The 9,250-nt window shown below is 37.4% G+C and overlaps 1 pseudogene; it reads left to right on the top strand.

Annotated features, from left to right (window-relative positions):
- Positions 1-3,452, top strand: part of LOC113219625 — a 17,196-nt pseudogene extending 13,744 nt beyond the window's left edge.
- Positions 3,453-9,250: the final 5,798 nt, after the last annotated feature.

The following is a 9,250-nucleotide window of genomic DNA, read 5'->3' as shown; positions in this document are numbered from 1 at the left end:
AAAGAAAGAAAGAAAGAAAGAAAGAAAGAAGGAAGAAAGAAAAGAAAGAAAGAAAGAAAGAAGGAAGGAAAGAAAGAAGGAAAGAGAAAGAAAGAAAAGAAAAGAAAGAAAGAAAGAAAGAAAGAAAGAAAGAAAGAAAGAAAGAAAAAGAAAGAAAGAAAGAAAGAAAGAAAGAAAGAAAGAAAGAAAGAAAGAAAGAAAGAAAGAAAGAAAGAAAGAAAGAAAGACGGACAAAACTCTGGGAAAGGAACATCAAGATGTTTCAGTTGAAACATAGGAAACTGGTTGATTTTGCAGTACAAGGTAATACTTCGAGGTGACTCAATCAAATGCCATATGACTTGTCCTCTGACTTTGCCTATGAGGAATATTATTCTAATTTCTCAAGAAATTAAAAAGGATACAAAATGCTTATGACACATGGGATTATTAATAGAATCTGAGAAAATGAAAAAAGACTGCTCTACACAGAAACCACACACACACACAAAATACTTCTGGAAAGTATTATTTGCTAGAAGAGCCCAAGCACACCCTGGGACTGAGAGAGATGGAGGGATCCCAGCAAACCCCAAAATGACACTCCAAGGTATGACACAGAAGACGGTAGACAGGCAGCAATCCAGAGACCAGTGGAGTGAGGGGGAGCAAATGCACACTAGCTATAAGGAATCCATGCCAGAAACTCTGCCAAGGAGGAAAACGACTTCAACATCTGAGTTCTGGCAGTTCCATGGACAAGGAAAAGAGAGAAAAGTGGCTTAGAACTAAATACTGCTATTTTAAAACAATTGTTTGTGGTTACCTAATTCTCTTTTTTTTATGTGTGGGTAGAAAATCTTGTATTCTATTTGTGTAGTGAGGTAATACTTTTGAATACATTACTATGCTTTTCTTTTTGGCACTTCCTTGTATCTTTTTAAAATCTTATGCCTATTCAATTAGAGATATTCATTACTTCTGGGAAGAAAAAGATTATTGTAGTTAGAATAGATAAAGTTTTTACAGTTTGGCTTTTTGCTTTCAAAAATAGATCCCTCAAATTAGTTTCAGCAAGAACAGTCTTAAATTTATTTTTAATTTCAAGAGGCAGGCAAGAGATAGAGATACACAGTTTGTTTTGTTTTGTTATTTTGTTTTAAAAATTCTATAATTTTTCCTTTCAATATCAAGAAACAAAGCCTGGAAGGCTGAGAAAATCATTTTACTAAAAATCTTTAAATATAAATGATACAGGAAATGACATGAGAACAGTCTTCCAGCCCAAAGAAAGAAAACAAAAACTAACAAACCTTCTTAGGTATGAAAAGAATCTTGAAAGTGAGCAGAGCAGGTAAGTGAGTCATAGGTGAGTTTACAGAGAGGCCCCTGCCCTGCTTCCAACTCAGGTAGGAAGAAGGGGGGGTTGGACAGTAAGCTGCATGACAAAAATGCCCGAATAGCTCTGAACTATGGGCAGAAACAACTTTTCTTCACTCTGGGCCTGGAATTCTAATTGGAAGCAGCCTCAAAGAGTATTCCATACTAGACTAGGGTGGGCACCATATAATGGAGATAACATAGGGCTTATTTAAATACAGAAGACCTATCACAGTGCTTGTGTTCCATTAACCCTTATTTTAATTAATGATGACTTCAAAGTACAAGAGTAGTGATGCTGGCTATTGGATATGCCAAAGAGGAGCCATAAAGTGCATCCTTTAAGTGAAAAGGTGAAAGTTCTTGACTTTAAAAAAAGGCACAAATTATATGCTGAAGTTGCTAAGATCTACATTAAAAATGAGTTTTCTGTCCATGTAAGTGGGAAGGAAAAAGCAATTTTGTGCTCATTTTGCTGTCTCACTTCAAATTGTGAAAGTTGTTACCACAGTGTGTGATAAGTGTTTAGTTAAAAGACATGAAATGTGTGTGCAGAAGACATGAACAGAAATGTGTTCTGACTGACAGCAATCAGGTTCCTACCGATTCACAATTTTAGGCATCTACTAGGAGTCTTGGAATGTATCCCCTGAGGATAAGGGGGAACTACTGTATTAGGAAGAAAATCTTTAACGTAGCCGGAGTTGAAGGGTAGGCAGTGGAACTGGTATTATTAACGTCTTATGTCATTACATCTTGAGACATTCCTAGAGAGTAGTTACACCACTTCAAAACCTTACATGAAACAATGGTGTCCTCATTTAGAAAGCATCTCTTTTACACCTCTGCAATACTCAAATTGGAGTTAGAGGTCACACTATTCTGACTAAAGTCAAAAAGTGTTTTTCAGCATCTGGAACAATTTACACAAAAGTAACCTTGTCACTTCACCACATCATCATTCACAGATTTTGTTTTCTTTTGTAATTTAAAAATGAATAATGTTATTTCTTATGATTAATTAAACTTTTAGCACTTTTAGAGTATTTGATTTAATAATTTGTTTTTCTAAATTTTTGTTGGTTTATAATAAAATGATAGTGTTTGGCATTTATATTTTTATAAATTATGATTTAAATTATATTTTGTAATATATTAATACACTTGGTATTTAAAATTCATTAAGCTTTTAGTTTCATTAACCATTTTATTTTAAGACTTCTGAACACACTTAAAATTTTTCTAAATCAATACTGGTTCACAGTTCTGCATAAAATAAATGCCAAAATAATTGATATTATAATGTACCACCTTATTGGAATTATAAATCAGAAGAAACTACCCTGTACTTCCAAGTTTGAGAGAAAATATAATTAATTACATCAGCACATTAAAAGAGAAAATCCCAAAGTTGAAAACAGACAACAGGTTGATTCTTCAAGAGCATATAGCTTTGTTTCAACTTACTATTTTCTGTTAATTAAAGTATATTACAATTCTAAAAAAGGAAATGTTAATTTGTAGAAAGCTGATGGAAATTCAAATAATTTTTGTTCAATAACATTTCAAATTAATTTTGCTCTGTAAAGATATAAGTAAGTTCTTTCTGATAGAAAAGAGTAAAACCCAAAATTTTAAATTTTAATATAATGATCTTATTTCAGTATTTTTTCCAAGTACTATAATATTTCTGCTTGTCCTGTGCATTTTGCAATTAACTTTATTATCCCTCTAGTTTCCTTGTTTATTAATTCAGTCTTCTACATTTATTGATTTTATATTTGAGTCATGTTTTTAAATTTTTGAAATTTATACTTTGATAAGCACCAAATACAAATGGACATGATGAGCAAGTTCAGTTTAAGGGAAATAAAAAAATTCCATTTCTGCACATTCAATTCACATTGAATGAATTAAATACCCATCTCATTTGTGTTGTAGGATCAGTCAAACAGCATGGGATCAACAGATTTTCACCAGATGAGAGTCCCTCTTTGTGTACTATTCCTTGGGCTTTTCCCCGAACAGTGTCTAAACACTGGGCACAGTTTCACTACCTGATCCCCGAGAAAAGTACTGTAGCCCACCCCTGACCCCTCATCCATGATTTTGTTTTTTGCAATTTGAGTTACCTGTGGTAAATGGTGATTCACAACTATTAAATGGAAAATTCCAGAAATAATTAACAAGTTTTAAATTGTGTGCCATTCTGAGGAGCATGGGGAAATCTCAAGATGTCTCTCTCTGTCCTGCCCGCCATGTGAACCACCCCTTTGCACAGAGTATCCACACTGTACATGCCGCCTGCCTGTTAGTCATTGACATTATCTGCTCCTGACATCCAACCATCGATATTGTCATGGCTCCACGATGCAAGATCACCCAAAAGCAGATGATCCAAATGTAGCCTACCTCTACGTCAGAGTGCCTACATCATTCATCTCATTTCATCTCATCATATAGGCATTTGTCACCCCACATCATCACAAGAATGGTGAGTACAGTAAGATATTTGGGAGAGAGATTCTATTCACATAATTTTTACTTCAGTGTATTGGTACAATTGTTCTATTTTATTATTGGTTATCATTGTTAACCTCTTACTTACCTAATTTGTAAACTAAACTTTAACATAGGTATCTAAGTACAGGAAAAAGCATAGCGTATAGGGGGTTCAGTACTATCTGGGATTTCAGGCATCTTCAAAACCTCTTGGATCATATGCCCCATGCATAAAGGGGAGGATGCTGTGCACAGATCTTTTTCAATGTATGTTTATCACTAGTGATCATTTTAGGAAAGCAGATGGACATTAAAAATCAAACAAACATGGAAAAACTACAAATGTAAGAAATCCCCTAAATTCTTTTGTCCCTTGTCTTTTGTCTAAAGTCCCTAACTTCCTTCTAATCCAGTGACAGGAAGTTCTATTAGATTGTTTACTTTTAAATGAACTTTGAAGTTCACAAAAGTTCGTCCCTTCATCTCCCTGAGAACTATCTTATACAAAGGGTGTGTGGTCTTCTCTCTACAGGAAGTTCTTTTTCTCTAAGAGAAATCTGAGTTGAACAGCAAGTGTCTCATCTGAGAATACCCAGCCTGTACCATACTTGGTTCTCCAGGGACCCTGCCAGATAAAGGTTGTTGTTGCTGTCTGCTGGTGCTGGTAGCGGTGGTTTTTCTCAAATAACAGTCAAAAGACAAAGGTCAGATGGAGTACTGTGGAGCGCCTAGTTTAGAACAGCAGTCTATTTTCCTTTGGTATTGGGAAATCAGTCCTGCATCACAACCCTGAGGCAAACGATTTTAAGGTTTGGCCTTTGTCTTCTAAATAGAGTGAGCAAAATACTAGGAAAACAAACATAAACTAATATGAAAAAAAGTTATCCTGGTATAGTAAATCAGAAATGAAGACCTGACGTGCACTCTGTTATTCGGTACAAAAGTAGACTAATTAAATGATAAGGAACTAAAAAGTTAGATTCCACCATCAATCAACATTGGGTCTTTAGTTAATAACTGGAGCAAACTGGGTTTGTTTCTTTGTAAGCAAATAACTTTGAATCCAGCAAAAGGGACTGGTTGTTCAAACAATAGAAAGCCACTTGTATAGAACATCCATAGAATTGTTAACTCACAGTGACAAATTCTGTGTGTGTCCCTATGAAGCTTGGGAAACACAAACAAGGAAAGCTCATTCACATTTTTAGGTTTTCATAAACAAAGATGACAAAGAAAAAGATGGGCTGCTGATGTTTTTCCATTTCATCCTGTGAACACTTCACTCTGGAAATTATCAGCAGGGCTAAGGTCTTTGGGTTTGCCATAATAAGATTGTTTCATGAGGAATGTAGTTCAACTGGTACTTAGTTACTCTTGACACTGCAAATGCATACTGAGCAGGGAGAGACATACTTCACACAAGGTCTGAAACAATTCCAAATATGTACCTGCTGCAACACCATCTTCCAGTACCCAAATGTCAAATGCAAAAGGAAATGTTCCAGATGTATTTAGGCTCCACTTCACCTCCTCAAACTCAACATCATTGAAGTGAATAATAGAAAACACAGAATAATCCTTCATCACTATTCAAACAGGATTCTGCCAATATTTACTGTTTCTACCAACCACATTTGGTAAGATATGTGCTTCCTACTTTATTTGCCATAATCTTTGAACTGTTCCTAATCTAAGCAGTTAAAACGGTAACCTCCTTGTTCTGAGATGTATGGCCAAAGATACCTACGTAATCTTCCAACTATACCATATTTAGCAAAACAATATACTCTATATATAAACAATATAGTTTTCATGATCATCAAAAAGAGTACTACTGTGGTAAACAAACATATAATATTGTTCTTATCTGGCAAAAGCAGCATACATCTGTTCTGAGGCATTAGATGTAGTCCTGGCCGATGCATTTTAAGATATACAAAATCAAGCCAGAAAATAGATACAAGGGAATCATAAACTGTAAAAGGGTTGGAAGAGACCTCATTCTGAAAGAAAAAAAAAAAAAGTCTAGTGTTTTTCAATCTGAGTCAGAGTGACAGTTTATTTGAAGCCCTTAAAACCTACTAAAGTGATAAATTGGAAACAACATCTGGTTCTTCAAATCCCAGTCATATTAGAAATAAGAAATGCCCTTTGAAGACAGAAACATGAAGATTTAAGACACATAGAGGAGAATGATTTACCTAAGCATGGCAATGCATAATCTGATGCTACAAAACAGTAGTGTGAGATGGCCTGCTTCCAAACTCTAAACATTTGAAGATCCAAAGCCTTCTTTGTTTTATATTGTTTCCTCTCTTTAGCTCAAGTTAATAAATTCTTTAAAAATCCTTGTAGATTTCTGTGTGGCAATTGATAATCAACTCCATTAGACAAAAACCAAATTTGCAAAGCTCTTCAAGATAAGCCCTTATCTATTTAGGGTTTTCTTGAGACTGCTATGGGAATATATCCTTAGGAGTCTGGCACTTTTGAGCACCCAGTTATTTAACAGAGAAGAGGTGGCCAGGCAGGCCTTAAGATCCATAAAAATACCTTTTTCTGTTTGAAATGTTTTGTGAGCCACTCTCTTAAATCTTTCTTAAGTATTGACAAAGAATCTTATGGGTCCACCCTTGATTTTATCTTTTCCAGGGCCATTTTTAATTTGGTAATTGTTTTTAGAGGATCTGGGTATAAGACACAATTTTATTTCAAAACTGGCAAATTCTGACTCTTTTACATTTAAAAGCTATTTTTAGCTCACCTCTCTTGTCTCACATTTTATCGTAGGTGATAAAAAAATATCAGGTGGCATTTTGAATATTCTGCCTGGAAATCTTAACTAGATCATTGAGTTTAGCAGGTTTATTTCCTCTTTGCCACATTACCACAGATGATTATGTTGGCAAACTCTGTGCCATCACCCAACAAAGATTCCCATTCCTTTACCTTCCAATACCATTGTCCTCAATTTCCTTTAAACCTTCACTGAGAACCTCCTCAAGGTCTTTCGGGTTTCCACTAACACTCTACTTGAAAGCCTTTGGTTTTCACTAGGCATCTCTTTAAAGCCCTTCCAGCTGCTTCCCACAGTCCAGGCCCAAAGCCAATGCCAAATATAGGGTTTTGTTATGGCAACATCCTACTAGATACCAAAATTTGTAACAGATATCTCTGGGGACATAAAGTATCCTGAAAGTTTAGTGTCTTGAAGCAAAACAACAATCATTCATTTTGTTCATGAATCGGCAATTCAGGCAGGGCTTAAAGTGAAAACTTGTTTCAACTCAACATGATATCACCTGGGGTGGCTTGACTAGGGCTGGAGAATCCACGTTCATGATAACTTTCTCAAGTGATTGGCGATTTGGTGCTGTCTGTTGGCTGGGAGTTCCCCCAGGGCCAAAGGCCAGAAGCTTCTGTCTTCCTCCATTTAGGCCTCTTCCCAAGCTTCTTGGTCTTCCTGACATTATGATTGCTGGGTTACAAGACCAAGAATTCAGAGAATCAGATAAAAGTGCATGGCATTTTTCATGTTCTAACCTTGAAAGTCACAGGTCATTACCTTCACCACACTCTATTTTTCATATTGTTCAAAAGCAGTCACAGACACCAACCAGTTGCAAGAGGAGGAAGACATATAGACTATAGTTCTTAATGAGGAAATTGCAAAGTTTAGAAGAGTATTTGGGGTAGGAGATGTTTTTGGACCTATCTTTAAAAAACATAATCTGCCACATTGAGTAAACAAAGACTTGCATAGAGACATTAATAATTCAGAGGATATATATTTTTATCACTGATGTCAAAATTATGGAAAAGAATTAAACACTCCATAATATAGTTCTTCTTCTTCTCTGATGGTAAACAGAATATATCTAAATGGATTATAGGTCTGACTGAGTTTGGAAATCCTTATGTTCATAAAGTGAACATATTCTTGCAAATCATTATCATACTAAAATTTAAATAATTATATAGCTCAATCAAAATAATATGTTGTTTTTAATAATAGCGGAAAAGTCAATATTTTGCATCTAGTTCAACTCCATTTAACAAATATTTAGGGGCAGAGCAAGATGGCCGAATAGGAGCAGTTCCAGTCTCCAACTCCCAAAGCGAGCGACACAGAAGACCGGTGATTTCTGCATTTTCAACTGAGGTACTGGGGTCATCTCACTGGGGAGTGCCGGACAGTCGGTGCTGGTCAGCTGCTGCAGCCCGACCAGTGAGAGCTGAAGCGGGGCGAGGCATCGCCTCACCTGGGAAGTGCAAGGGGGAAGGGAATCCCTTTTCCTAGCCAGGGGAACTGAGACACACAACACCTGGAAAATTGGGTAACTCCCACCCCAATACTGCACTTTAATCAAACGGGCACACCAGAAGAATATATCCCACACCTGGCCGGGAGGGTCCCACACCCACGGAGCCTCCCTCATTGCTAACACAGCAGTCCGCGATCTAACCGCAAGGCAGCAGCGAGGCTGGGGGAGGGGCGCCCGCCATTGCTGAGGCTTAAGTAGGTAAACAAAGCCGCTGGGAAGCTCGAACTGGGTGGAGCTCACAGCAGCTCAAGGAAACCTGCCTGTCTCTGTAGACTCCACCTCTGGGGACAGGGCACAGCTAAACAACAACAACAAAAAAAGCAGCAGAAACCTTTGCAGACGCAAACGACTCTCTCTGACAGCTTTGAAGAGAGCAGTGGATCTCCCAACATGGAGGTTGAGATCTGAGAAGGGACAGACTGCCTGCTCAAGTGGGTCCCCGACCCCTGAGTAGCCTAACTGGGAGACATCCCCCACTAGGGGCAGTCTGACACCCCACACCTCACAGGGTGGAGTACACCCCTGAGAGGAAGCTTCCAAAGTAAGAATCAGACAGGTACACTCGCTGTTCAGCAATATTCTATCTTCTGCAACCTCTGCTGCTGATACCCAGGCAAACAGGGTCTGGAGTGGACCTCAAGCAATCTCCAACAGACCTACAGCTGAGGGTCCTGACTGTTAGAAGGAAAACTATCAACTGGAAGGACACCTATACCAAAACCCCATCAGTATGTCACCATCATCAAAGACCAGAGACAGATAAAACCACAAAGATGGGGAAAAAGCAGGGCAGAAAAGCTGGAAATTCAAAAACTAAGAGCGCATCTCCCCCTGCAAAGGAGCACAGCCCATCGCCATCAACGGATCAAAGCTGGTCAGAGAATGACTTTGACGAGATGAGAGAAGAAGGCTTCAGTCCATCAAACTTCTCAGAGCTAAAGGAGGAATTACGTACCCAGCGCAAAGAAACTAAAAATCTTGAAAAAAGAGTGGAAGAATTGAAAGCTAGACTAATTAATGCAGAGAAGGTGATAAATGAAATGATAGAGATAAAAACCATGACA

The sequence above is a fragment of the Piliocolobus tephrosceles genome, chromosome 11 (genome assembly GCF_002776525.5).
Source record: "Piliocolobus tephrosceles isolate RC106 chromosome 11, ASM277652v3, whole genome shotgun sequence".
NCBI classification, from domain to species: domain Eukaryota; kingdom Metazoa; phylum Chordata; class Mammalia; order Primates; family Cercopithecidae; genus Piliocolobus; species Piliocolobus tephrosceles.
The sequence above is the reverse complement of the archived record's forward strand: the minus strand, read 5'-3'. Positions and strand labels throughout refer to the sequence as shown.